This window comes from Vicugna pacos, chromosome 5, assembly GCF_048564905.1.
Source record: "Vicugna pacos chromosome 5, VicPac4, whole genome shotgun sequence".
NCBI classification, from domain to species: Eukaryota; Metazoa; Chordata; class Mammalia; order Artiodactyla; family Camelidae; genus Vicugna; species Vicugna pacos.
In genome coordinates this window covers 8,330,109-8,356,011 of record NC_132991.1, presented here as the reverse complement: position 1 = coordinate 8,356,011, position 25,903 = coordinate 8,330,109, and the positions used below count along the sequence as shown (strand labels likewise).

Genomic DNA, 25,903 nt, shown 5'->3' with positions numbered 1-25,903 from the left:
CAGGGGGTGTGTGGACACTCAGTCGTGCCAGCTGAGGTCCCGTGGCTCCATTGGAGTCTCCTCCTTTTAGGCACACAGATGGGTAGGAGGGAAAAGCAGTGCATCTGAATGAAGCCGCTGCCCTGTCTGAAGCCTGGGCCGGCACAAGAAGGGGCAGGTGGGGATGACAGTGCCTGTCCCCAAGAGCTTTTGGCCCGTGGAGGAACCAGATGCGCCAACTTGTGATGCTTCTGTGGCCATTTCCTGATGCCTGGGCGATCGGGAAACTGCAGGGAAGGAGCAGGGGCCCAAAAGGGGTGTAGGGCCCTGGCTGTGTGCCCTCTCTGACCAGTCAGGGTCCTGCTGGGAGCAGCTGCACACTCAGATCAGATGGTTGGGGAGAGGTTATGGAAGAGGTGTTTGCAAAGTCTGGCAGGGCTTAGAGCAAGTCACACGGCTGGTGCGTGGAGAAAACAGCTCTGGGGTAGTCAATGTGGTCTGGGGGCCGAGGCTCAGGCTTGGACAGATGAGGTTTGAATCCTTGCTCTGCTGCATCCTTGTTGAGTGTTCTTTGCTGATCTGAATCCTAGTGTCCTCATCTTAAAAACGGACAAAATACTCATCTTCTGAGGACTGGGAGACAGATAACCAGTGTACAGGGCTTGGACAGTGCCTGGCATAGAGCAGACATTGGGCTTGTAACAGTTGTTGCTATTAGTATTATTATTACTATTATTATAATTATTCTAGAACTGCTTCCCAGAGTAGCACATATGCTTCCAATAAATATTTGAGAAGGGATGAATGAATGAATGAATGAATGAACACATAGGTATCTGAGCCGAGTCTTCACAAGGTGTAGCAGTTTGCCCATGATGAGCAAGAGAGATGGTGTTCTTGCCTGAGGAACAGCATGGGCAAAGGTCCTGGGATCCGAGAGTGGCTTGGGGTGGCTGGTCCTGTCAGCCCCTTAAGGAGGGGCTCCCCTCACTCTCCACTCCCCACTCCCTTCATTCTAGCACAAGCCCCTGCCTCAGGGATGGGAAGCTCTGTGATGCCCTGTCCGGAGGCCCTGCTCCGTCTGTGACCTCCAGCTGCTGCACAGCCACACATGCTGGAGGCCCGGCCTGGCGTTGGATGTGCATCGCTTGTTTGGACCCCCCCCCTCCTCTCCAGGTTCAGGCAGCCTCTTCTCTTTGGCAGTCAGGGAGGGGGCTGGAGGGGCTCTGTCTTGAGAAACTGTCCTTGGCTCTTTCCCTGTGCCTGTGTGCTGGCTGGCCCTCTTGCATTTGTGGGGATTGGGACCTCTGAACCCGTGACACCAGATAGAGTGAGGCTCGTTTCCACATCTGATTTTCCACCCCATTTGGAGGAGGGTTTGAGTTTGGTGTGATGCTGGCAATGGACAGCAAGCATGCACTTTATACCTTCATCAATCCTTGCCATTCTGGACATGAAGGAGCTTCCAGGGGGAAGCCTTGTACCCTGGGTACCAGGGCAGAGCAGGGATCCTGCATGGTGTGATGGTGGTCAGGGCACCATCACTCTCCTCTTCCAACTGAGCACCTGAAATTTACCCTTAGCTCTCACCTTGCCTCTGGGTTAATGCAGAGGCCTATGTTGTCCTTTGTCCCTCTTTGTGACCTAGGTTACCTGGTGCCAGGGCCCTCCCCAGAAACAGGCTGTGGGCACTGGAGTACCAGGGACTGGGAGAGCTGAGCCAGGGGAGAAGAGGGTCAAAAAGAGGGTTAGAAAGGGAAGCACAAATTGCCAAAGATGCACTTGGCTGCCTCTGTGAGTTCTGAGGCCGGATGCAGGTGGGAACTTTATCCTGTTTCTGGTCCAGAGCAGTGTGGAGCTTTCCAGCTGACCTCTACCCACAGCAGCACCCTCGTGCCAGGCCCCTAGCCTTCTCAGCTCTGTGCTGACATGGGATGGAGAAAGAAGGAAGAATTGGCCCAGCAGTTCCACTCCCAGGTTCATACCCCAAAATAATTGAAAGCATATATTCAAATACTAACTTATATACAAATGTTCAGAGCAACATTGTTCATAATAGCCAAAAAGTGAAAATCACCCACACGTCTACTAGCTAATGAATGGGTACAATGTGAGATAGTCACATCGTGGAATATTATTTGACCATAAAAAGGAATGAAATACTGATACATGCTTCAACATGTATGAACCTTGAAAGAAGCCAGACATAGAAGGCTGAATATTGTATGGTTCCCTTTATATTAACTGTCCCGAACAGGCAAATCCATAGAGACAGAAAAATAGATTAGTGGTTGCCCGGGGTGGAGGGGAGGAGGGAACAGGGAGGGACGGTTGATGGGTCTGGAGTTCCTTTTTGGGGTGATGAAATGTTCTGTAATTAGGTAGTGGTGATGGTTGCTCAACACTGAATATACTAAAAACCACTGAATTGTATGGTTTCAATGGGTGAATTTTATGGTAGGTGAATTATATCTCAGTTTTAGAAGAGAAGGGAAGGAGGAAGAAAGAATGAAGGAAGGAGGTTAGAGACCTGAGGGGGGCCTGTGGCACCTGGGACGGCCTTGTCGTGGCCCCCAAACCCTAGCATGAGTCCCCAGGCTGTGTGATCACCGCTGCCCCTCAGGGAGGACCCAGCTTCCTCCCTCCCCAGCCAACTCTATAGGCTCCAGAAGCTCTAAAAATAACCGGAGTAGAAGGACGGTGTTTAATGACAAAGTAAATAATTACATTAAGGGCGTGAGTGTGGAGGGGAGCTGAGTAAATCACTTTAGAAAGAGCACCAGCCTCCAGCTAACTTCCAGTCCTTTATCACCCGATTACGTCCTCGCATGGACTCCGAGTAATTGATCATGGCAGGAGCTGTGGGCTCTGCAGTAGCAGGGGGGCGGGGGCAGTGGAGCTGGGGGAGGTGGCCTGCCTGCATGCCAGAGTGACCTGGCCAGCCCCTCATACTACTCCAGGTGGATGAGCCACAAGGTGAGGGAGGCACCGGGTCCCTGCCCTGCTTGAAATCAGATGCCTTGCTGGGAAGGACTGGGTTCTTCTGAGCTTCTGAGTGGAAGAGGCTCAGGGACCATCTGGTCCTCTGAAGCCCAGAGAGGGGAATGGTCTTGCCAAGGCCACACAGCAAGTGTGGGATGGACCCTGGGAAGAAGCAGATCTGGGACCCCCCCAAGCCAGGCTGCCGTCCCTGCCTCAGACGAATCTCCCGGGAAGGGTGGGTGTTAGATGCTCAGTGTGTGGTGTCCCAGGCCCCCTTCAGAGCAGCATCCTCTGAGAGCAAGTGCCAGGTGGATTGCAGTTCCCGTCCCGGGAAGTGGCAGAGTTGGCCAGGGTTGGCATGGTTAAGGTGGCAGTTGTCTGGTGCACCCTCCTGTCTCCACTGGCCTGGCCTGGCACCCCTAATTTGACACTTCCCTTAACTATTCTTGCTCTACTCTGGCCTCGCTGTGTCCTCAGTAAGTTCCAGCTGACAGCTCCGGAGCCCTCCTTCCTCTCCCAGCCCTGTGCCTTCCCCTCAGGCCGGCTCTCAGCCAGAGGCCATGGAGGATGGGCAGGCGGCCGGACTTACTGCTGAGCCCCAAGAGGGATATTTGTGATGTACGAAGATACAGGAAGATGGCAGTACCTTGGCCTAAAAGGATGGAAACTGAGTCAGGATGCTTGGTGGCAACTGACAGAAACCCACTGAATCTTCATGGGGTTCTTGGCCTCCGTAACTGGGAAGCATTTGGGGCTCCACTGACGTCACTAGGAAGCTGTCTGTTTCTCTCCCGGCTCTTGGTGGGATGTGCTGGTGCCAGATGGAGTCAGAGCTCCGACTGTCTGACTCTTCTGACTCTTCCCTGGTCATTCTGTCTAGGGCCTCCTCCCGGGGCTGCACCTGGAGTGACCAGGCTTGTCCCCAGTCCCTCCTTGTCCTTTCTGAGCTCCCCATGGGGGAACACAGAGGGCCCCTGAGAGTTACCAGGTGAGATCCTTAGAGAGGGAATGCCGGACGGTTCTGGGGGCAGCATCACTAAGAAGGGTTCCTCCCAGAAGGAGGGACCTGTGGGAGAGGGTGCTGAGAAATGGACATAGAGGAGGCCTGGGGGCGAGGATGAGATGGCTCATGTGGAGGACAGGGACCAGAGCACCTGCTTGCAAGACGGTTTTACCTGAAGGCGTGGGAGGAGAGATGCAGTTAGCAAGGGAGCTTTGAAAGGTGTGGGGAGCCTTGGATGCGCCACAGAGGAATTTCGACTCTGGGTAGTAGGTAGCCATCAAAAGTCTTTGAGCAGGGGAGGACTGTTTCAAAGAAACTCACCTTTTCGCTGGATTGATTTACATCCTGTGACTTGAAGCACTCACCCTTGTAAAGGAGATGCAGGTGATTCCTGCTGGGTTTCTCTGCTTTTCAGATCATTCTGCCCTCCTCTCTCCCTCCCTGCCTCTCTTTTGTCTTTCCACATGTTTATTGAGGGCCTAATGTGTGCCCGGCAATGTTGTGTTGTAGTCACAGGGTCACAGCAGGGAACCCACAAGCAAAGTTCTTTCCCAGAGGGGACAGTCCAGTTGGGTGAGCCAGGCCAGTCCTCCCATGAATGACCACACCGCAAAGAATGTAGCACGGGTACCCCAGCGGGGGCAGACCAGGGCTCGGCAGTGTTTCCCAGGATGGTCAAAGCCGCTGTCTCTTTCAGATGTGCTGCTCAGGCAGAGTGGAAACCGCTTCCTCTGCTGGGGGAGGAGAGGAGGCTGAGAGCTGGCTCAGGCTGTCCCCGTGCCACGAGGCAGGGCGCGCCACCCCGGGTCCAGCCACCCCATGAGTCAGGAGCAGGGACTGGAGCGGAGCCCCGGGGACCCAGACGCCCTGGGTTCCAAGCTACTGTGGGGCAGAGCTAGCCCCTCGGGTCCTAGTCTTTCACTTGCGAATGGGCCTCCCTGCCTCATGGGGCTGTGGCTGGGACTGGAGCAGAGGCCTCACCAAAGGCCTTCCTCGTGGGGGCTCTGGAAAGGCTGACCGCGGTGCCAGTGTGGGGGACCACAGCCCCCCTCTCTGTTTCTGCGGTCATCACCCCCGGAGTGGGCCTTGGGCCTTTCCAGCTCCAAAGGAGACACTGGGGGAGCCCATGGTCTCTTTCTGGGGATGCCTCCTTTCCCAGTCCTTCAGGCTCTGGGATCCCCTCTCTCCAGTCCCCATTACAACCTGCAAGCCCTGTCCGCTCCCTCTGTTTCTGGAACTTTCTTCCTGGGCTGCCTTGCTCAGGTCTTGGCACCTCAGGCCTGGCACTAGTGGGGTCCCCCTTACCCCGACCTGTCTGTGAGTCCAACCCTCCACTCCTGCTTGGCAATGGAGATGAGAGTCCTCGTCAGCAGAAAAAGCATGAAAAGAATGATCCTTGCTATTGCAGTTTACCAGGCCCTGACTGGAGGTGTGGCAAGATGTGGCTGGGTCGTGGTGCCTCTGTCGGCCATGTTCCTGGGGTGGGTGGGGGTGGGCGGGGTGCTGACCTCAGAATAGGAAACCCGGGTCCTCTGTCCCTTGGCTGGGATGATGACGGTGGGTGACATTTGTGAGAGGGTTCTGAAGAATTTTCAGTGTGCCTGGAACGTGAGGCATTTAATTTACTCTCTTGTTTGTGCCTTAAGCATCAGTAACCCTGATCAAGTGTCCTGGCAGGGCTGTGGGTGGTCAGAGATGTGTTTTGTGCATGTATCCCCAGGGAGGAGTCAGAGGCTTCTGGGATCTTTAAAAACAAATGCAAAAAAACAAAATAAAAAAGAAAACAGAGTCGATGTTTCCCAGTGCTGTGATCTAGGAGCTCTGTTGCTTTGGGGTTGGTAGGGGGGCGCAGGGCAAGAGAGGCCTTTGAAAGTCCTTCCCAGAAGAGGTGGGGGCCGACTGGGCACCACGTGGGGATGCAGCCCACATGTCCTCGAGCTCCTTCATCCCAGAAACATCCCAGCTGCACACAAGGAACAGCCTGACCCCCTCAGCTGGCTTGTGTCTCGGGAGGGAGAGGGCCGGGCCCAGGGTCAGACTGAGACATAGGGCCCTGCTTCTGCAAGAACTGAACAGCTGGGTGGCTGCCTGCGGCAGATGCACGCCATTTCACAAGCCTGCGGGACTGCTCTCTGGCTGGTGGTCTTGTAAGGACAGCTGCATGTGGCCCTCCATCCCCAGCTGCCCCCTCCGTACGCGGCCCCCACTGCCAGTCTCTTCATGGGCTCCTGCCTTTCTCAAGTGCAGTCTCACACCAGCCCTGTGGGCCACCTCATCCCCAGGAAAAGGTCACCACAGCCTCCCCAGCCCATCCAGGGGAAGTCTTAGGCGGTGCCCCTGGTTTGAGGTCACTTGCACACTTAAGAGTCCCCAGAAGCTCTAATATAAGGTTCCGGTGCACGTGGTTTATTGAGAGGTTAAGGAGGGGGCTGGGGAAGTGAGACAAGAGAGGTACAGCGTACCTTAGCCAGCCACTATTGCCAAGAACTACTGGGGTTTCATCCCGCAGGAAACTCGGGGACCCTGCGGGGAAACTCGGGGACCCCATGTGATCTATCCCACCCAAGAGGAAGGGAATCGAGGTCTGTTTAAACAGCAGCCCCTGTCAGTCCTCGCTCTGGGCTGTGCTGGCTTCCAGCCTGCTGTGCAGTTGGGCAAATTGGGCTTTGGAGGCAGAGAAGAACCCTCATGATTACCCACAGGTGCTCGTGACTGAAAGCTGGATGTGTGTGCATCATTTTTTGGAGGGGAGAGGGTCAGAAATAAGGTTTACGTAGTTCAAAATTATCTCTGAGAGCAGCCAGCAAGATTTACCCTTTTGAGCCAATCTCAACAGACTGGCAATACAACTCAAATTATTAACATATATAATGATAACTATTGCGCTTGAAAAAAAGCAAACTATTTTCCTATTTACAATTTTTGGAAAAGGGCTACTAAAGAGCATGGGGATGTGAGGGAACCCGTGGCATCAGCTACACAGAGATAGAAGTGGTGAGTACGTACAGGTCGTGATTCCTGGGGGGTTAGGAAGCCTTTTCCATGTCCCTCCCTGTGATTTCATCATTCGAGATGCATTCTGAGGCCTTAAGAATGTGTGGGTGTGGAGCAATAGAGAATTCCCAGGGAGAGGGCAACGACTTGGCTGTTGTCAAACATCTGCACCTCCGTGGGAATGAGTTTATCAGATTCTGTGTTGAGAGAGAAGGTTTGATGGGGAAGAGCGCAGGAGGACAGGAAAGTGGCCGCTGCTCAGAAACGGGCCTGAGGGACCCGAAGATCCCCTTGGTGCGTCCTGGCAACAAGGGCCTGCATCCTGGCTTCCTGAGGACTCTCAGTGCCAGAAGTCCAGAGAACTTCAGGGGTGGGGGGCAGGGATGGTTCTCCCAGCCTGGCCCGGAATGGAAGAGACCCCAGACCCTAAGCCCCAGGGATGAGCTTGATTGATAACCAGTCACTAAAAATATATACAGTGAAATGAAAGCCTCTGCCATTGAGCGGACCCTTGCTGGCCATTGTAAAGATAAGTAACTGCAGTTAGAAGGCCACTTAAACCCTTACCTTTGGGGTATGAAGGGGTCTCTGCTGACAGTAAGTCTTTATCGAGAAATGTTTACTCATAAAAAAACCACAGCGAAGCCTGGAAGAGAAGGCGGCTCCGCCTTAGGGCCTTTCTGCCTTTATGGGGCTGCAGCCCATCTGTTAGAGGAGCCGCAAATCACCACGTCCAAAGCTGGGGGTGGGAGTGAGGGTTAAACCTGCCTGCTGCCTTCCAGACCGTGCTGGCCCCCTTCCTGAGGCAGTGGAGGGGACTGGGGTCATCAGCCTGGGCTCCATGGCACCTCGGGCCAAGTGCAAGCTCTGTGGGGACACGTGGCCCCCCGCTCCCCTCTCCGGCATCAGTGTCCCTCCCACATGCCTGTCCTCTCCTGCCTCTGAGCCTCCGTGTGGCTCCCCCACTTTCCAGAATGCTTTTCTCACTCATCTACCAGATGGCTCCTGGTGGTCCTTCTGCATGTGCCTTGTGGTCCCTAGACACCCACATCCCAGGTACAGTCAGATCAGGGAAGCAGCCGCTGTGGGTGACGCAGGACAAGGGCTGGGATGGGACCAGGCTGTGGGAGATGCGGCTGTGACCTCTGCATCTGGTGTTGGGGTCTACAGTGGGAGGGAAGGCTGGTTGTGACGAGAGGGAGAACATGGATCGACCGGAACCCAGAGGGATAGTTAGAGCTCATAGCCGTCCCCCTCTGCTAGCTCCCATCCTCAGGCTGGATGGATCTGAGGGAGCTGCAAAGGCAGCCTGCCCCTTGGTCCTGGACGAGCTGGCTCTGCCCATGTTGCCACGGATCAGTGATGATGCTCCAGAGCCGAGGGCGGGTGCCTGCTGCCCTTTGTCAAGGATTCCCAAACCTTTTGGTCCCTTAAAAATTACTGATGGGGAGGGTAATTGCTCAGTGGTAGAGCACGTGCTTAGCATGCACGTGGTGCTGGGTTCAATCCCCAGTACCTCCATTAAAGAAAGAAGAAGAAAAAAACATTACTGAGGACCCTAAAGAACTTCTGTTTGTGGGGTTTGTATCTCTTGACATTTACCTTGGTAGAAATGTAAATTGAGAAACAACTTTTCATATTTTTATTTTTAATTCATTTGAAAACAACAATGGTAACTCCATTATTTTTATGAAAAGTAACAATTGTCTAAAATTTAAAAATGAGACAAATGGGATGACACTTTGGTAAATCTCTTTAATAACTCGCTTCATGGAAGAGAGCTGGATTCTCATACCTGCTTCTGCATTTAATCTGTTGCAGTATGTTGTTTTGGTTGAAATACATGGAGGAACTCTGGCCTCATGTAAGACGTAGAGTTAGAAAGTGGAGGGGTATTTTAAAAGCCTTTTCAGCTAATTGTAGATATTCCTCTTTGATATTACACCAAAACTTGATACGTGGTTGTTTTTTAAATGTTACTTGCAGTGTGGAATCTGAAACCGTATCAAAGACCTTTCTATATTCTGTTAAATAAAATCCATTGATCTGCCTTGCACTTTGAATGAATACTTTTTACCATGCACTATTTTGTATTATCATCCTTATAAAGCATCCAAATGCTTTAGACATTTGGAAATACTGGCTCACAGAGTCCTGAGGCTCTTCAAATGTACAGTGAGAGATGAGAGAGAAAAACATATCACTTTTTGATATTACTATAAAAATCCCATGACTTTGCCCCTACCCTGAAAGAGGACCACAGCTTTCCACATCCTCCCTCCTCATCTCACACACACGTTTCAGCTGTGGCCAACCCTGACCTGGAGTCATGCTGAGAAAGGAGTTCCTGGGAATGAAGTGTCAGCTTAGCTCTGCGGCCACGATACAAAGCCACCCCCAGCGCCTCCCCGAGGTCCCTCCGTGGAGCTTCCCGTGTGCCCCTCGGTGCCCTCTGCCCTCTGACTGCATGTTCTTTTTTCCCCTTCATAGCTTCACTCCTGACTGTGCTCCCCGTTTAAGCGCACATCTGTCAGACCCTGCCCCATCTCTTCACCCAGATGGTTCCTTGGTCCCCGTGCTGCTCAGTCCAGTGGGTGGTCTTCATTCCTCTTCTTCTGCTCTTACAGTCTCACCAGCGCTCCCACCCCGCCCTGTTTTTCCCTAGACCCTGGATGCCCCTGGGTGTTTTCCTGCCCCTCCCTTCTCCCTTGAACCAAGGTCCCAGGGCCGCATCTCTTCTCTTCTCATTGGAGCCTCCTCCACAGGCCATCTTGTTCTCACCCTGGGTCGGGGGTGGTGGGTCCCACCCTCTCAGCCTTCTCTGCTCTGTGACACCCACACTCATCTCATTGGCTCCACACTTGCTTACCCAATGGCTTTCTTAATGTCTTACCTGTCCTCTGTGTACCCTGGGGTGGACGCATAATGCTCCTCTCCATCCACACGCAGACCGCCAGTTCTCCTCCAGGGCCGCCTCTGATCGTCCAGCATCATCAACCCCAGGCTTGTGTACGACCGAAACTTCAGAGACCCATGCCCCTGGATGGCCCAGGATGCAGGGTGCCAGAGGTCCTACCAACGATGGACCTTCCTAAGGCCCTTGTGCCTCGTGTTGTACGTGAGACCCAGAGGAGTCCCCAGACTTGCCCACCAGGTCACCACGAGCAAGGAGAAGACTGGGATTTGATGGGGTCCTGGGCCCAAACCTGCACTCCTCCCCTGCCCTGTGCCTTCCCAGGCATTGTGTTCTGGTTCAAGGGACCACTTGGCCCTGTTACCTGCACCTGGCAGAGGCTAGAGCTGGCAGAGTGGTGGTAGGAAAAGCCAGAGAGCTCCAAACAGGGCCAGTAGTGCCTCCTCCAAGCCTGGGGCTGACAGGCCTGAGTCTGATACCAGGGCTGCCATTGGGTGCATTCACGGTATCTTATTTTATTTTATTTTTTCCATCCAAGAAGAAATACCTAAGAAGAAAATAGCTCTGTGTCCCTAAGCAGTTTCCAGGAAGGTGTGTGTAGGTGCCAGTGGCCCAAAGCAGAGATCAGGGTGTATGCTCACTTTCTTTTCTTTTTTTCTTTTAATTGAAGTATAGTCAGTTACAATGTGTCAATTTCTGGTTTACAGCACAATGTCCCAGTCATGCATACATATACATAAATTCGTCTTCATATTCTTTTTCATTAAAGCTTATTATAAGATATTGACCACAGTTCCCTGTGCTATACAGAAGAAATTTGGTTCTTTTAAAATCTATTTTTATATAAAGTGGCTAAATTTGCAAATCTCAAACTCCCAAATTTATCCCTTCCCTCCCTCATCCCGCCGTAACCATAAGATTGTTTACTATGTCTGTGAGTCTGTTTCTGTTTTGTAGATGAGTTCATTGGTGTCCTCTTTTTTTCCTTTTTTAGAGTCCACATATGAGTGATATTATATGGCATTTTTCTTTCTCTTTCAGGCTTATTTCACTTAGAATGATGATCTCTAGGTCCATCCATGTTGCTGCAAATGGCATTATTTTATTCTTTTTAATGGCTGAGTAGTATTCCATTGTATAATACACCGCAACTTCTTTATCCAGTCATCTGTTGATGGACATTTAAGTTGCTTCCATGTCTTGACTATTGTATATAGTGCTGCTATGAACATTGGGGTGCATGTAGCTTTTCAAATTAGAGTTCCCCCTGGATATATGTCCAGGAGTGGGATTGCTGGATCATAAGGTAAGTCTATTTTTAGTTTTTTGAGGAATCTCCATACTGTTTTCCATAACAACTGCACCAAACTACATTCCTCCCAGCGGTGTTCCCTTTTCTCCACAGCATCTCCAGCATTTATCATTCGTGGACTTTTGAATGATGGCCATTCTGACTGGTGTGAGGTGATACCTCATTGCAGTTTTGATTTGCATTTCTCTGATAATTTAAGCTGACTTTTTCAACTGGCTAGGGCCTCAGCTGGAGCTGAATGTCTCATGCATTTAGTGCAGACAAATTCAAGAGCCAGGCTGGGCCCTGATATTAGGTAAGTCCTTACAGAGTAGGGGGTCTGCAGGTAGGGAGCAAAGCTATTGCTTATTACAAGACCAGCAGGGTCCACCAAGATTCTGTGCCCATCTCTTTGTGCCCCCCCTACTCCCCCCCACACCCCCAACCGGAACACAAAGTACTTCTAAGCCTCCTGACTTTCAGCTCCCAGGCAAGTCTCTGCCGGGGACACCTTCTACCCGCCAGTGTCTTCCTCCAGGCCCTCTGCCTCTCCAAATCCCAAGGTTTCTCCAAGGCCAAATTCAATTATTCAATTCTGTTTAATTCAAAAAGCATTTGGGGGAAAAAAAAAAGCATTTGGATGTTTATGGAAGGCCTACTGGTTAGCCTCTTGCCAAGGCCACCCAGCCATTATGTGGTTCAGCCAGGACTTGAACTTGAGTCTATCTGAGCCCTAAGCGCAGGCGCCTCTTCCTTCATACTGCTGCTTCCCTCCTCCTGCCTTCTGCTGATAACTGCTATTTGGAGTAGCTACAACTCCCTGTCCTCTTCAACTTATATCCACTTATATCGAACAGATATAAATCTGTTAGAATTGTTTCTAAACCAAGAATCCAGAAGCACTGAGTTAGGGCCTAGGAGAGTCTTCTAAGGATGAATTATGCACTACCTAGGGCAAGGCCTCTGAGGCACAGATCTGGGGGCTTGGGGACTTCTCATCTCTTTCTAGGTTCCTGCTACAGTTGGTAGAGAGTTGTCCCTCAGGGGTGAACGACCTCAGCTGGGTGTGGTTTGTTCTGCACTTGCAAAGTACTGATGGTAGATAGTTAATTCAGTGTGCTAGGATGCTAGTAATAGGGAATGCTTTTGTCCTCTTCCTCCAGCCCCTCTGTTTTTCCTCCCTTTGCCATCCTTCTCCCAGCAGCTGAACCCCAACGGCCAGCAGAGAATTCTACATGAGCCTTGGTCTCAAGAATAGTAAATCGGAGGGGCTTTGTGACAGGAAGTTTCTTCATCTGGCGGTGGGCGTTCATCAGTCACTGTGCAAGTACCCCATCCTCTGAGCCCCCAGGGAGCTCCGAGGAGGGACTGACAAGCAAGCACAGGGTTGGCATCTCAGGGTGGTGAGAGCTTCTTGGAGGAGGCGTGCCTGAGCTAGGGCATGAGGACTAACTAGGAGTTCACTAGTCAGAAAAATGGGGCATAGGAACAGAGGATGAGCGCAGGCAGAGGGAAGGTTGTCAGCCAAGACGGTGTGAACTGGGGACTGGTGGTCGTTTTTCTGAAGGGACCTTCTTTAGCAGCTTCTCCTGAAGCATCATACCCTAGAAAGACTGAGGTTGGCAAAGGCAGGCGAAAGAAAGGCCCAGGAGGTCCCTTTTGCCTCTGTCTGGTTTTCTCCGCTGTGTCTGCGTTCCCTCGGGCTCCTTTAGAATCAGGACAGTGGAATGAGGGTGGGTCTTTGGAACAGTTTCTCTTCCCCTCACCTACCCCGGCCCTGATTTCTCATCTGATCGGAACTCTCAGCTGTTGCCCTCATATTGGCTGAATTCACAGCGACTCAGTTCTGGGGCCCCTGTGAGGGGAACTGTGAGCTTTCGTCCCAGTTGGACACGCTGGAAGCTGGAGAGGGTTAAACCACCGAGCCAGCTGGTGAACATTAGTCCCCCTCTCCGGGCGATAACGTCAGAGGCTGATGCAGGAGAAAGAGAGCCAGTGTCAGAAGACAGAGCTGCATCGAGGGTCTCCCTGGGGTGGACTCCTGGCCGGGGATCCCATCCCGGCAACCCCTGGGTAGGCCGGTTGTGGACATGTGGGCCTCCAGATGCCCACAGGGATGGCCAGCAGACGTATCCGCCTGGCATGTGTGCATCTGGTTACTTCTCTGTGAGAGTTCACCTTCTTCGGTGGCGAAAACTTCAGTGGAAAAGGAAAGGGTGTGGGTGCTGTAGGAGGGAGCTTCTCCTTCTAGTGGGGAGGGGACTGACTTTTCCTTAAACACTCAGTGTCCCATCAGTGAGGGGCCTGTGCCTTTTAAGCAGCGGAGCAGGCAGGGAGGATGAGTCGCCCTCCGGCTTCGGGGACTTGGAGGAGGAGATGCTCCACTCTACCCGGGCCTGTAGTCCTGAGTGGCCAAAGGAGCAATTTGCTGAGTTGGCTTAAGTGCATGTTTTCTCAATCCGTCTGTGACCAGGAGGCCTTTCGAAGGGGTTGCCATGTGCCGACTCAGTGACTGGTGTGTGGCCTCCCCGTGGTTTCAGATGCCTCGCCAGGACCCAGGAGCGCCCCCCCTCCTGGGGAAATGGGAAATGTGTGTGCACGGCCCAGAGCACCAGACCCGGGCGGGCCGCTCCTTCCCGACCGGCAGGCTGTCTTAGAGTGGCCAGCCAAGCCACCACCAGGATGTGACGGGGACAGCGTTTCCTGGGGGTGTCTGTGCTGGGGAGGCTCACGCGGTTGCAAAGGGGCAGACGTGCCTGGTGGTTAACTGGCTCCTGGACTTCATGGATCAAGTTTACTAGACCTGGTATGTGATGTATTTTCCTATTTTGACTGGATGTTGGGAGAAAAAAAATGTCCAAATTAGGAATGGGCCTGTGGCTTAGCCGAGCAGCATCATGAGTGAACTTGCACCATGGGAGAAATGCCTAGATCCTGCAGACATCTGGGGCAGCCGAGAAGGAAGTCTGAGCTTTGGGGAGGGTGTTTGGTCTCGCTCTGGTCAAGGCTGTCAGGCCCACGGAGGGCCTGGTAAACTAGTGTCTGGTGGGGCTTCCAACCCCCAGACCCAGCCTCACAGGCAGGGAGTGGGGTCCGCCTGGATGCCTGGCTGAGAGCTGGATGTGAGGGTGAGGAGGAGAGGGTATGGGTGGCCCACTCCACCTGCCTTCACTCTTCCTCCTTCATTAAGCGGATGGGAGGCTGACTTGCAGACTATCTCACATCTACTTTGAAAGAGCTTTGTTTTTTCTACTTTGCCCCAGTCAGCCCTTTGCAAAGTTCCCCAAGTCTATACTAAGAACCCCCAAGGCAGATGCAATCCCATTTTATAGATGGGGAAGCTGAGGCTCTTCACTGTCAGGTGACCTGCCCAGCTGGACAGCACTGAGGCGAGGTCATGCAGAGCCTCCCCTGGACCAGGCTGCCATCTGTGGTACCCAGTGGGTGTTTCTGGACTTTGACTCCACAGGGCAGAGGGGAGAGCAGCCTCGAGGAGGCAGGCTGCTGATCCATCAGTGTTCGCTGTGTCCCACGTCTCCAACTTGGAGAGGAGGCTGCTGTGGCTAAGGTCCAGCCTGGTTCGTGTTCCTGCTCTGCCACTGATCAGCTGGACGGGGCCTGGAGCAAGTAGCTTCATCTCTCTGGGCACCAGTGTTCCATCTGTAAAAGCACCCACTCGCTGGGAGTATGGATTATTGGAGTTTGTTATTAGGGAAGCCCTTGGATGCCTGGCAGGTGATACACTCACAGAAGCGTGGTAGGTGAGAATAGCTTTCCAGAGAGAGCATCCCTGGTCCCTGCGTCCATCCGGCTGTGGGCACAACACCCTGCAGCTGGTAGGAGTTCTAGGCAGTGCCGGGGAACGGGCATGCACCGTGGCTCAAGGCACGTGGACGAAATGGCTTTGGAAGCACGTTAGCAATCAGCCCGACTGGTCAAGGGCTCCATAACCTCTGTGTCCCCCCAACTTCTGAGCTCGCCCCCAACTCAGGAGCTCTTTGTGCCACTTGCCACAATTAACCCAAGATAGATGGTCCCCGCCCCACTGCCTCTTAGTAAATGGCTAAAGGTCGTAAGGACAGCAAGCAGGGCTATTTCTGCAAATTACATGTTTACCATTTTTCTGATCATTAAAGCAATCTGCAAATTTGATTAATGCAGAAGAGCACAATGAACATGATCACATTCTTCCCTGATTCTACCTCCTGTCATTCATATGTTAGCACATATTTTTTTTCCAGTTCTTTCTTTCTTTGCAATTACTTCTTTTTTCAGTGTTGGGTTCAATTAAGGAAATTTGAAAAACAAGTCCTTGGGCTGTTGGAGTTCAAAGCTTCAGAGGAAATGTATAATGCAGCCCAAATGACTAATTTCTCGTCTGATTTAATTTTAAATATATGCCAACTCCATTTTCTGCCCCTTTCCCTGGCTCTTCCGCAGGTACCTCCAAATTTGCCCCCTTTCCCAGTGGGCATCTCCAGAGAGTGGTCTAGGAGTGGCAGCCCAAAAAGGTGTCAGGGGAGACCCCAGGACAGGTGCACACAGCGTTTGCTGTGAGAGGCAGGTAAAGGATGGGCAGGTATCCTCTTGGGACGCCTGCTCCTCCCCCTGCTTGTGTCCTGTGTTTCCAAGGTGAGGCAGCATTTGACATGCAGCAGGCGGCACCCGTCTTCGGTATGCCGTTTGGTCCCTGGACTTAATGAGTTCTGCAGGGACGCTCTGCTGTAGCTAAAGATCATTTACCTGAATTGCTTTTTAATTTCTGCCATGGGAAGCTGCCCCTGGCGCAGTATAATTATAATTTACAGCAATCTCAAATCTATAAATTTAGCCATACTGGGTTGGGGAAAGGGACAGGAGCTGTGTGAGGGCTGAGGGAAGAGGACCCCCTTCATCGTTAAATTAGCTTCCGTTTCTGGGTGCAGGTTCCACACTTGTGGAAGAGGCAGGGACATTTCTTGCCTAGTAAGATGCTGAAATTTCCTGTAACATCAAGGAGGATTTGGTCTTGAGCTGGCCTGTGGGAGAGGGCACATGTGTAACTTCACATCTCTTGTGATCTGTCCATGTGTAGCAGTTTTGCAGTGGGACCTTGGGAAGTGGGTGGCCTGGGGCCGTCTGTGGAACACTAGGCATTGGGAGGCAAGGTTCAGATCACTTCCCTTGATTCTCTGACCACAGAACCTCCCCCCATCCTGCCACCGCAGACTCTGGAGAGGAGAGAGAGGTCTTGGGGTAGAGCCCAGGGAATACTGGTAGGTAACCAAACACTCCTCCCACCGAGGATGGAGTTCGAGCCAGACAAGCCCTGCAGGATTTTCACAGGGAGGGGCAGAGGGGGCAGTGCCAATGCTGCAGGAGAAGAGAGGGGCTGTCATCTCTGCACCCACCTTGCAGGACCCACCATTTGTGCCCACGGGAGGATTTACACGTGTGACGGCCCTTAGCTTTCCATGTCGCTAGGTAATTCTCCCCTTTCCAGTAGAACCACACACAGATCAAAATATCCCTGTTTTCTTTGCACAAAGGCATTTAGTTAATTTAATGTAATTCTGTGGTAAATTAATTTTATATAAGAAGAAAAAATAGGCTTTTCTGATTTATTGGTAATAGAAATCTAAGTAGTCATATCTTGGGGGATTTACTTTGGGATTACTTTTTTTTTTATAGCAGTAGGAGGCCATAGCCATAGCAAAAAAAAAGAAAAAAAGAAACCAGTGGAACTTAGGTTCAGAGAGGTAACTCGCCTACCCCATGTCACACAGCTGGTAGGAAGAGACAAGGCACTCTAATTAAAGGACGTGAATGTGAATGTGAACGCTGCATTCACTATCAGGCTGTCATGTGGGAGAGGTGACTGGGCAATAGAGAGGGAAGAACAGGGAACAAAAAATAATTTCTCTTTGCCCGGAGCCTGAGGCAGGGTGATGGGGGCACCACCTGACTGTTGGGGAGGTGCCCCTGGCAGTACCCTACCCCCAAGGGTATGCAGCCCCTTTCTCACATAGTTGGTTGTCTCTCTCCCCCAGGAGGCTGGGGGTCCTCAGGCCTACCCTCTGAGCTTTGGCTCTTAGGCCCATGAACACTGGACCTCAGAGGAGGCAAAACTGTGGCTTCAGAGTGACCCTCCAAATACCCTCCAGCCAGTGCCCCTTGCTGCTCTCTCTCTGTCTGAAAACCCTTTCCTGCCCACTGTGGGTCTATATCAGCACCTCTCAGACTAGCTCTGAGGAGTGTTCTAGGTGGTCTCTGAAGGGTAGAGCCCACCCCGGGGAACTTTGCTGGGAGATAAGATGTCCCCACAGTATGATGTCCAAACAACAGGGAGATGTCACGACTCAAACCCCCTTGTCAGTGACACTACTGAGAGGGGCGTCCCCACTGCTTTTCTCACACTGGAGTCCTCAGGCCTCTGGCACCACTCGAGTGTGATGTAGGGGTCTGGGGAGAATTAAAGATGCTGCTGAGGGTCCAAAAGAATGCATTGCTTTTGAAGGAGGTTGCTCACTACTCAGCTTTTAGAAACACAGGCCCACATGATACAGCGCAAGACCTGGCCCTGTCCACCTCTGCAGCCACTCACATTCAAATGCTTCTCACCTGAGAGTAGCATCCTGGCGCACCCTTCCCATCCTTTGCTCGCCTCCTCCAGAAAGTCTTCCCTGATCACAGCCTCCTCCACTTGCCCCTCCTCGGTGCTTCCCGTCGCCCTCAAAGTGCTGTTGTGTCTCTTGTCTGATGACTCTTCTCCCCCAGCAGCCTGTGCTCAACTGGGCAGAGCCTGGGCTATGTTCTGTCCGCAGAGCCCAGCCCCTGCTGGCCAGGAGCTGTTTGGATAACTGGGCGGAGGATCACAGGAACACCTCCTTCCTGTGTCTGCTCTGATTCACAGATGTACTTGAACGAGCCTCGGAGGCTCAGAACTTTGCATTCTAGCTGTGGCCCAGCAGGGTCCCAGCAAGGGGCAGGATGCAAGGAGTGTGGACCCCACAGGCCCTTGTGGCTGGGCATTAAGGGAGGCGGCTGGGTGGCGGCTGCCTTTGTTATGACAGAGCAGGGCCTTGGGCTGCAGCCAGGCTCTGTCCAGGGACAGCTGCACTGCTTACAACCCGCCCAGCAGGGCGGTTGGGAGGGAGCTGTGGTCAGCAAGCACCTGCACGCACCCAACTGAGCGAGTTCAGCTAGTGTGAGGAAGAGACAGACAGAGGAGATGGAGTGTGTGCCCTTGCCTGCCGTCCTGCCGCCTGCGTGTGCCCGAGCCGGCTGGGGACGCGAGGGGAGTGGACTCCATCAGGTCACGTTCACTCCTGCCTCCCGTTTCACAAGCTCCTGAGCCAGTTTTTACCTCTGGTGTTTCTGCACATGGAGTTTTCACACGGGGGCCTCTGAATGCCGCCGACTCCCTCAGTTGCTGCTTAGCTGGGGAGCAAAGTGTGTTTGCACACAGAGGAGCCCCCTGAACTGGATTCTGGTCCACCTGCATAGGGTCCTCTTGAGGTGTACAAAGCTGATTTGGGCTGATGGAGATTTTTATTTTATGTCCAGACTCCAGCCTCAAATCACTGCAAAAGTGGGAAAGGGGATGGGAAGGGATAAATTTGGGAGTTTGAGATTTGCAAATGATAACCTCTCTATATAAAAATAGATACAATACAAATTTCTTCTGTATAGCACAGGGAACTATATTCAATATCCTTTAATAACCTTTAGTGAAAAAGAATATGAAAACAAATACATGTATGTGTGTGTGTATATATATATATATTTGACTGGGACATTATGCTGTACACCAGAAATTGACACATTGTAACTGACTATACTTCAATTAAAAAAAAAAATCCCAGCAAAATATGGGAATTGCCTGGATTTCTGCTTTACCAATTAGTGACCTGACACCCAGAAAGAGCAGGTGCTCCAGGTCACACAGGTCAGAGAGGCAGATTTGGACCCAAGCCTGTCAGATTTCAAAGCCTCTGTGGCCTGTCCGCTCCAGGCCACCCCGGGGAATGATTGCAGAATCAGGCAGTTAAGTCTCCCTGTGATAACGTGTTGTCCCCAGTGATAACCTTCGGAGCCCATTTCAGATCAGCACCCCACCCGCCCCGTTCCCCTTCCTCTGTCCTCCCCCCAATGCTGCGTCTCCCCACACCTCAGCCACATGAGCCACGGGGTCTTTCAGGGTGGGGACCCCACCATCTCGCTTTCTCATCCAGTCCACTGTGTCCCCAGCTGGAACAATGCCTGGCACTGCACATGTTAATAAATGTTGTGTAAATCAATAATCAGATGAGTTGCTTCAGGGACTCATTCAGAATCAGCCCAGAAATGCAAACGGTGGGAAAGTTGTCCCGGCCCCATGGCCATCCTTTGATGGTAGGATAGCCCAAATGCAAATTGCCACTGATTTTTCTTGCTAAGTAGTGAACCCAGCCCACCTGAGCCAGGGCTTCTGCTTGGAGTGGGTGATGGAGAGTCAGGGGGATTCATACCCACTGGGATGGCCACTATCAAAACCCAGAAAATATTACAAGTGTTGGCAAGGATGTTGAGAAATTGGAATCTTAGTACATTGCTGGTGGGAATGCAAAATGGCACAAATGCTATGGAGAACAATCTGACAGTTCCTCAAAAAACATTAAACATAGAATTGTATGACCCAGCAATCCCACTTCTGGGTATATACCCAAAAGAAATGAAAATAGGGACTTGAACAGATAATTGTACACAGATGTTCATAGCTGCATTATTCACAATAGCCAAAAGGTGGAAGCAATCCGACTGTCCGTAGACAGGCGAATGGATACACAGTGTGATGTATAACATACAGTGGAATATTATTCAGCCTTAAAAAGAAAAATTCTGACATGTGCTGTAACATGGATGAGCTTGGAGGACATTATGCTGAGTGAAATCAGCCAATCACGACAGTCACAAATACTGTATGACTCCACTTATAAGAGGATCCCAGAGTAGTCAAATTCATAGAGACAGAAAGTAGAAGGGTGGTTGCCGGGGGCTGGGGAGGGGGAACCAATGAATTACTGTTTAATGGGTACAGCTGGAATGTGAAAAAAGTTCTCAAGATGGATGGTGGTGATGGGGGCACAACAACATGAATGTGCTTAATGCATGTACAGTGAACTGTACACTTAAAAATGGTTAAAATGAAAAAGTTTGTGTGATGTATATTGTAGCAGAATTCTCAAATTTAAATAATTTAAGAAAAAGAATCAGTGGGGAGCCAGGTCCAAAGACCCACAGACTTTTCTTTTTTCATTTTTAATTCTTGTTTTTATTGAAGTGTAATCGATTTGCATTGTTAGTTTCATGTATACAGCAAAGTAATTCAGTTATACATATAATACATATGTACGTATATGTATATTGAATTCTGTCCAAAGATCCATGGACTTTTAAAGCTGTGACCAACGTGAGGCCCTGGGCCACCCACCCATCTTGTTTTATAGTCGAGGAGAGCTGGCTGGGACACTGCCCCGGCTTTCCTGAGGAAGTGTTCTTTTGGACCTGAGGTCACTGTTCCAAGAGACCAGCCTCCTGTCTGAACCCCTTGGCCTGAGACTTGCATGACATTGGAGCTCTCAACCCCAGACAGATGCTGAGGGCAGGACCTGTGGAAAGTATGTTGGTTTGAGAAACTGAAATCTGATTTTTTTTCTTCTCCGTAAAAAGAATTAAAATCCAGCATAAGCTTATTACAGACAGGCTGAGGTTATTTTGGGAAGCATCAATTAACAGTTCCTTTGGCCCTTGTAGCTTGCACAGGTCTGTGAAGCTATTAAAACTTCACCCAGCCCACAGCCCGGAGGAATCTGCCCTGCCCCGTTTCTCCTCCACTTCCATGCCTTGGGAAAGAAAAGAAAGTTAAATTCATATTAATTACAGCCAAATCCGCTCAGTAAGCACTTGCTGAGTAGGCTCAGAGATGAGGTTTAAAGCTTGCCTCCAAACAAAACGGTGAAATGAAAGGAATAATTTATTTGGTCAGACACTATAATTTGCCACGTCATTTCACTTCTCTTGTTACTAAAACGGATTCTCTGCTGAGGCCGTGACTTCCAGCTCCCCAGAATCACTGTCCACGGTCACCCTTCCCCACAACCTCCCTGAAAGGTCACCTCACCCCTCTAGGCTGAGGCTGGCCTGGGCTCAGGGGGGAGGCAGGCAGCACACGATCCTGCACACTCACACACACACCCTCATGATCACGTGCACTTACACACGCATGCACACACACCCACATACACTCACATGGTCTCACGTATGGATGAGGAGAATAGGGTAGAAGTTCCATAAACTCTCTCTTTCTACAGGTTTTATAGAGTGGGATTTTGTGGGAGTCTCTGAATGTATTTCTGACCATGGTCTGTGGCTTGATGAGGCCAGTTTACTCAAAAGTAGTTCAGTGATTAAGACCTCAGGTCTGGGAGTCGGAAGGTGCTAGGGTTAAGCCCTAGCCCGTCCATTTACTAGCTGTGTGGCATTCTGCAAGTAGAATGAGCCCCAGGCTCAGTTTCCCAGCTCAAAATGGGGATAACAAGGTGTTGACCTCACAGGATGCTTGGTAACTTGTTCCGATCCGTGTTGGCCAATGTCATCATCATTGTACCGCATTCTCGTAATGCCCAGCATCCCATCCCTTCACTGAGTGCCCCCTGGACTGGGGCTGTGGGCTAGGGCCTGGGGTGGAGGACATGGTGACTGTGGGAGGGGGCGGTGTGGGCTAGAGATCCTGCAAGCTCACCAGGACCCTCTCCTTGGGGAACTCCTTCCCCCGGGTCCCAGAGGCAAGTGTGGGGCTGAGTTCCCTCTGAGTCAGCACTGTGCTGGGCAGTTGGATGGAAAGGGCTTGGCAGGCAGTGGGCACATATCTTGGGGAAGGGTGAGGTGTGCCTGTGTGCACACGTGTGTGCTAACAAGAGGTAGCTTTTAAGCAGAAGTGCTTTGGGTGAAAATTGTGGCAGGTTTGGAGGTTAGAGTTTGCTGTCATCTAGGTGGGAGTCTGGCGGTGGTGGTGGCCTTCCGGACCAGCCACAAGACTGTGGGCAGCGCACAAGCTGTCTCCATCCTCAGTCTGAGTCCCGGAGGACAAGTGTTAGATTGGCTTCTGGGTACAGCTACGTGGGCTGTGCAGTGCCACCATCAGGGAGGGTGGTGTCCCACCTTGTCGTCACGTTTGACTTAGTGGCTTAGCTCCTTCTGTCTTTAGAGGGTCCCACCCTAGCCCCTGCCCGCACTGTGCCTGAGTCCTCAGAAGGCCATCAGCCCTGTGATGCTGGATGAGCAGAGGGGAGGCTGTGCTCTGCCAGGCGGCAGGTTTGCTCAACCTGTGTGTGCGAGTTTGGGCTCACGTGCCTGTGTATGCGAAGACACACACAGACATACAGGACACCTGCCAGGCCCCACCTGACTCATGAGGAGACAGCATGATGCTGACAACACGTGCAGCCCGGCGTGGATCTGGGAGCTCATTTCAATCAGGCAAGGCTGGCCAGACTCAGGGCAGACAGTGGGGACAGTGGGCTTGTCTGCTGGACAGGCCAGTGCCACGCGCTGCAGAGGGAGTGTGCAGGTGGGGGCCAAGTTCTCCCTGCAGGACCCATCAGACCAAGCTAGCCTGTGGGACTCTGTCCTCCTGCCTGTCTGTCCCCATCACACTCTCCCTGCGTCTCCGCGTGGCTGTCTCCACCTCCTGTCTCCCATTCCTGCTGTCCTTCTCTGACTTCATTGCAGTGTCTGCCGCTCTGTTTGCTTGTCCGTCTGTACCCCTCCTCCTGACATTCTGTTGCTCTCATTCATTTCCTGTCCCTGTCGCTCTCTCTGTCCCTCCTTCCACTGTCTGTCTCTCTGCCTCTCTTTTCTTCTCTTCACTCTCTTGATCTCTCCATTATTCTTTTTCTTTCTACCAGTCTCTCTTCCTTTCTCACTCTGTCTCTTTACCTCTGGCCCCTTTCCCCGCACATCTGCCTCTCTCTGCACACGGAGGTCCATCCTGAGTGGTGGTGGGCTCTGTCTTGATGTCTGGCTTTCCCTCTAACAGGGCCCCTGAAGCAGACTTGCAGTTCCTTGAGGCACTCAGTCCAGGCCCCTGGTAATTATTCTGATTGAGCTGGTGCTCCTTCAAGGAAGATCTTCGTGGTGCAGTGACCTCCCTACCTGTGGGGACCGGTGCCCAGGGACAGCCGTCATGCCTGCCAGGCTGCCGAGCCAAGCCAGGGCAGCGTCTGGGTTTTTCTGAGAGAAAGGTTGTATGCATCACAGCCAGGCAGGCTCACACTCAGGGTGGATAGAAAGGCTTGGCTCAGAGTATTTTTATGCCTTTTTTTTTTCGGTTGTGGGGTTGTGGAGCAATGTAAGATTTTCTATTCAGAGAACATCTTCAATGTACTGAAACTGTGAAAAGAACTTTACGTATATTGTCTTTGATTGTCACAACCCCTGATGGTACATGTCATTGTCCCATGCTATATTGGCAGTGAGAGGGTTGGGGAGGGAGATGGGGCATGCTTTGGTGGGTAGGAACACAGATTTGAATACCGCTGGGATGCTCACTAAGTCCTTGAAGTTTCCAGGCCTCAGTGTCTTCATTTTTTTTTCCATTTTTTAAAAAATTGAAGTATAGTCAGTTTACAATGTTGTGTCAATTTCTGGTGTACAGCATCATGTTTCAGTCATACATGTACATACATATATTCGTTTTTGTATTCTTGTTCATTCTAGGTTACTGCAAGATACTGAACATATTTCCCTGTGCTAGACAGTAGAAACTTGTTATCTATTTTATATATAGTAGTTAGTATCTGCAAATCTTGAACTCCCAATTTATCCCTTCCCACCTCCTTTCCCCCCAGTACCCATAAGTTTGTTTTCTATATCTGTGAATCTGTTTCTGTTTTGTAAATAAGTTTATTCGTATCTTTTTTTAGATTCCAATATGAGTGATATTATATGGTATTTTTCTTTATCTTTCTTTTTCTTTCTTTAAAATTAAAAAAAATTTTTAATTGAAGCATAGTCAGTTACAATGTGTCAATCTCTGCTGTACAGCGTAATGTCCCAGTCATGCATATACATAGATATATTCATTTTCATATTTTTTTCATTAAAGGTTTATTGCAAGATATTGAATTTGGCTCCCTGTGCTATACAGAAGGAATTTTTAAATCTATTTTTATATATAGTAGTTAATATTTGTAAATCTCATACTACTAAATTTATCCCTTCCCACCCCCTTTCCTCGGTAACCATAAGCTTGTTTACTATGTCTGCAAGTTTGTTTCTGTTTTGTACATGAGTTCATTAATGTCTTTTTTCTTTTTTTAGATTTCACATATAAGTGATATCATATAGTATTTTTCTTTCTCTCTCTGGCTTACTCACTTGGAATGACAATCTCCAGGTCCATCTATGTTGCTGCAAATGGCATGATTTTATTCTTTTTTATGGCTGAGTAGTATTCCATCACATAAATATACCACGGCTTCTTCATTTGTAAATGGGGTTGGCCATGATTCCTACCTCACAGGACTGTTGTGGGGAATAAATGAGGCCATGCCTATAAAGTGCCCACATGTAGTAAGGATTAACTAAATGCTGCTAGTATCGGGGGTATTATGAATATTATTGCCCAAAGTCTGAGCCTGTGAACTGGCCAGTGGGCTTGGCCCTTGCTGGGCTGTGTCTGCCACAGCACCTGGCAAAAGATTACATCCCACACAGGCACCACAGTGAGCTCTTAGCCGGTTCTCCCAGTCAACAGTGATGAGGGAATCATCATGCATTGGCCCCATACATACTTGCCCAGTTCAGAGTGGGCTAATGGTCCCACAAGAGGCACCGGTCTCCAGGCCTCGCCTCCTCAGTGTGGCTGACCAAGCCTGCGTGCCAGGGGCAGTCAGCTCCATGGATGCTGGGAGTGCAGACCTCCCTTGCCTTCTCCACTAGGGCACTCAAGGGCAGGCAGCTGTGTGCAACCAGAAATGTGGCTGTTTGGGATGGCTCTTGTGTCTGCCCTTAAAGGGAACAAGACGTCCACCCTCTAGCTCTAGCCTGGTCTGAGCAGATCTCGGGCTCCAGGAGCAAATCTGGGGCTCCTGTCCCTGTCCCTGAGGTGCACCTGGCTGTGATTCTGTAGGGTGTATTTGGACAACTGGGAAGGAAACAAGTTTCTGCTCTGCAGGGAGCCAGGGAGCCGAAGCCGGAGGGCAGCTCTGCCCACCTGGCTGTGTGACCCAGACAGTTCACTTCACTGCCGCAGCTTGGAGGACACGTAGCGAACAGGGTCCTCCACAGGGCAGCAGCGGGCAGGTTAGAGGCTCCTGAAGCTCCAGGTCCTAACCCTCTGGAAAGACAGGGACAGCTGGAAAAGACTGTCCCCCAAGACATGGTGATATGACAGTGTGTGCTCAGGCACCAGGTCACATAGGCTTCGGGCTGGGAGCCCGGATTTGCATCCCTGTCTGCTGTTGCCTAAGTGCTTGACCTGGGGCACATCAGTGCGCCTCTGTGTGGCCCATTCCCACTCTGCAGGACCCAGAGAGTCAGGCTGCCCTTGCAGGGCCGTCATAGGGATCAGCTGAAGCCTTGTCCCCGCACCTTGGATGAGCGGGTCCCCTTATGTGTGCTGCTTCCCTCGGAGTCGTTTGCTCCCTGCGGACATTGGTGCATGTCCAGCAGCCACTTCCCAACATGGAGGTCACCTCCCTCCACTCTGCTGGTCACC

The 25,903-nt window shown here is 51.2% G+C and overlaps 1 protein-coding gene across 6 annotated transcripts in view; it reads left to right on the top strand.

The window, feature by feature from the left end:
* Positions 1-25,903, top strand: part of GLI2 (GLI family zinc finger 2) — a 245,751-nt gene that overhangs the window by 73,541 nt on the left and 146,307 nt on the right. Inside the window, exon 1 of one of the 6 annotated variants that reach the window (XM_072960819.1) lies at positions 13,875-13,969. The exons of the other annotated variants lie outside the window; for them this stretch is intronic. The gene's annotated coding sequence lies outside the window, so the exon portion shown is untranslated. Of the gene's footprint in view, positions 1-13,874; positions 13,970-25,903 lie in introns of those variants that run through there. 6 annotated transcript variants of the gene reach the window in all.